Raw genomic sequence first — 3,604 nt, 5'->3', positions numbered from 1 at the left:
ATTGGCATTTATAACAAGAAGCAACATACCTGTTGGTGTCTTTGAATAGTGTGGGCCAATAAAAACCTGATTCAATCATTTTATGTGCAGTCCTAGTCCCACTGTAATGTCCTCCAGTCGGTCCTAAGTGGCAATGTTCCAAGATTTTAATTGCTTCTGACTTTGTAACGCATCTTCTAATGACTTGATTTGCACATATACGGAAAAGAAAAGGATCTTCCCAAAAGTAGTTTTTTACATTAGTGAAGATTCGCTTCTTTTACTGATGTGTCAACCTTTTTGGTGTAACGTTAGCAACTAAATAATTCGTAATGTTTGCAAACCAAGGTACCTCAGAGTCAGTTATAACTAGGAGTTGTTCTTCAGGAAATGAGTCATTTATCTCATGTTCATCAAGCTCCTTAAGATGTGGATTTTCTAATCTAGACAAATGATCTACTGCAAGATTTTCTGCTCCCTTCTTATCTTGAATTTCTAAATCGAATTCCTGCAACAATGAAATTCATCTTATTAGTCGAGGTTTTGCATCTGTCTTAGTAAGGAGGTATCAAAGAGCTGAATGGTCAGTGTAAACGACCACTTTAAATAATATTAAATATAGTCTAAATTTATCGAATGCAAAAACCACAGCCAATAATTCTTTCTCAGTCGTCATATAATTTTCTTATGCGGCTGTCAATGTTTTGCTAGCATAATAGATCGGTTGAAAATGTTTGTTTCTTTACTGTCCAAGAACCGTACCTACTGCAAAATCACTTGCATCACATATTAGTTCAAAGGGTAAATTCAAATCAGGTGCAACTACAATCAGAGCATTAATTAATTTATCCTTAAGAGTATTAAATACTTGTAAACATTCCTGATTGAAATCGAAAGGCACATATTTTCTAGTAAATTCGTTAAAGGCTTAGCTATTTTAGAAAAATCCTTAATAAATCTTCTATAAAATCCAGCATGTCACAAAAAAATTCGAATAGCCTTAACTGAACTAGGGGGAGGTAATTTCTCAATAGTTTCAATTTTTGCTTTGTCAACCTCGATCCCTTTGCTAGAAATTTTGTGGCCTAATACAATCCCTTCATGAACAATGAAGTGACATTTTTCCCAATTCAGTACAAGGTTCGTTTCCTCACATCTCATTAGAACTCGTTTTATATTTTTAAGGAAAAGATGGAAAGAGTTACTGAGTACTGAAAAGTCATCCATAAAAACCTCCATAATATCTTCTACGAGTTCATCAAAAATGGCCAACATGCATTGCTGAAAAGTAGTAGGAGTATTACATAATCGAAAAGGCATTCGTCGATAAGCAAACGTACCGTATGAACATGTAAATGTCGTTTTCTCTTGGTCCTCAGGAGCTATTAGGATTTGGAAGTAACCAGTGAGTCCATCTAGGAAGAAATAATACATATGCCCAGATAATATTTCCAACATCTAATCAATGAATGGTAAGGGAAAATGATCTTTTCTCATGGCATTGTTCAACATCTAAGTCAATGCAAACTCTCCATCCCGTGACTGTTCGTGTTGGGATCAATTCATTCTTCTCATTTGCCACAACAGTCATGCCTCCTTTCTTAGAGACAACCTGCACAGGACTCACCCAAGAACTATCAGAGATAGGATAAATAACTCCAGCATCTAGAAGTTTAATTACCTCAGCTTTTATGACTTCTTTCATGTTACGATTCAGTTGTATTTGAGCTTGCACACAAGGTTTATATTGATCTTCCATTAGAATTTTATGTGTGCAAAAAGAAGGACTAATCCCTCTTATGTCAGAAATCTTCCAAGCAATAGCTCTTTTATGCTCCTTCAACACTTGAAGTAACTCGTCCTTTTCGATTGGCTGTAAATCTGAAGCAATTATCACTAGTAATGTGGAATTATTTCCAAGAAACGCATATTCTAGGTGATTTGGTAATTGCTTCAATTCTAATTTAGGAGGTTCTTCAATAGAGGGTTTTAATTTAAATTCATTGTTTACCTCAATATGCTTATAATTCTTCTATTTTAGTGAAGACTCATTAGAATTTAATTTAGCTTTTGTCTTACCTAACACAGAATCATTGTCATTTACCTCCTCTCCTTGTGCAAGACATAATTCCAACGTGTCCTTATGAACGATTTCCTATAAAGAATCTTGAGTTGCATGATCAATAGAATCAATAAAATAGCAGGAGTCATCTTGTTCTCTAGAAAATCTCATGGCATCATAAATTTTAAAAATAATCTCTTCGTCACCTACCCTAAGCACAAGTTTACCGTCACCCACATCAATAACAGCCCTAGCAGTCGCTAAAAATGGGTGACCTAAAATAAAGGCACTTCAACATCCTCATCCATGTCAAGCACAACAAAATCAACAAGGAATATGAATTTATCAACTTTTACGAGTACATCTTCAATAATACTCCTAGGATATTTAACAGATCTATCAGCTAGTTGAATACTCATCCTAGTAGGTTTTGGTTCCCCAAGGCCAAGTTGCTTGGACATTTTGTAAGGTATCAAATTAATGCTAGCACCTAAATTAGCTAGTGCCTTCTCAACATTTAGACTACCAATTAAGCAGGGAATAGTAAAACTTTCTGAATCTTTCAGTTTGGTTGGCAGTTTATTTTGGAGTATGGCTGAGCACTCCTCGTTGAGTTCTACTGTAAACAACTCTTCAAACTTCTTTTTATTTGTTAGAAGCTCCTTCAAAAATTTTGCATATGTAGGCATCTGTGAGATTGTTACCTATATAATTTATTTGCTTGTTCTCCATGCTGGGGCCGAAGGGTAAATATTCTGAATTGCCCATTCTACCTCCACTCGTGTCACACTGCATCACCGGATGTACCTGCGTAGAAACACATAGACCGTCAATCTTTTTATTTAAGAGTTCTACCTGGTTTGATAACATGGTGACTGCATCTAGGTTGAAAACACCTGCTGATTTCGTTGGCTTTGTTCTTATGACTTGCCACTGATAGTTATTCAGTGGCATCTCCTCTATAAACTCATAAGCCTCCTCAGGTGTTTTGTTATTTATGGTTCCACCGACAGCTACATCGACCATTTGCCTAGTTGAGGGGTTCACACTGTTGTAGAAGGTCTGAACCTATAACCATAAAGGTAAACCATGGTGAGGGCACCTTCTCAATAAATCCTTGTATCTCTTCCATGCATCATAAAGTGTTTCTAAATCCATCTGCACAAAAGAGGAGATATCATTCCTCAATTTAGCTGTTTTGGCAGGCGGCAAATATTTAAGCAAAAATTTTTCAGTCATTTTTTCCAATTAGTGATTGACCCTTGTGGTAACAAGTTCAACCACTGTTTAGACTTATTCCATAATGAAAAGGGAAACAACTGAAGGTGAATGGCATCATCAGAAACACCATTGATCTTAAACGTGTCATAAAATTCCAGAAAATTTGCTAAATGAATGTTTGGATCCTCGTCCTGCAAACCATCAAACTGAACAAACTGTTGTATCATTTGAATCGTGTTAGGTTTCAGTTCAAAATTATTTGCGAAAATAGTAGGTCTAACAATACTCGATTCAGTTCCTATTAAAGTAAGCTTAGCATAATCATACATAGTATGAGGGGTA

General features: G+C 35.8%; 1 non-coding gene across 1 annotated transcript; it reads left to right on the top strand.

Annotated features, from left to right (window-relative positions):
* The first annotated feature begins 3,125 nt into the window (after positions 1-3,125).
* LOC121208318 (small nucleolar RNA R71) lies at positions 3,126-3,232 on the top strand. Its single transcript, XR_005903274.1, has one exon. It is a non-coding gene; the product is annotated as a small nucleolar RNA R71 (small nucleolar RNA).
* The last annotated feature ends 372 nt before the right edge of the window (positions 3,233-3,604 follow it).

This window comes from Gossypium hirsutum, chromosome A01, assembly GCF_007990345.1.
Source record: "Gossypium hirsutum isolate 1008001.06 chromosome A01, Gossypium_hirsutum_v2.1, whole genome shotgun sequence".
NCBI lineage: Eukaryota > Viridiplantae > Streptophyta > Magnoliopsida > Malvales > Malvaceae > Gossypium > Gossypium hirsutum.
Note: the sequence above shows the minus strand (reverse complement) of the source record. Positions and strands in the feature narration are given on the sequence as shown.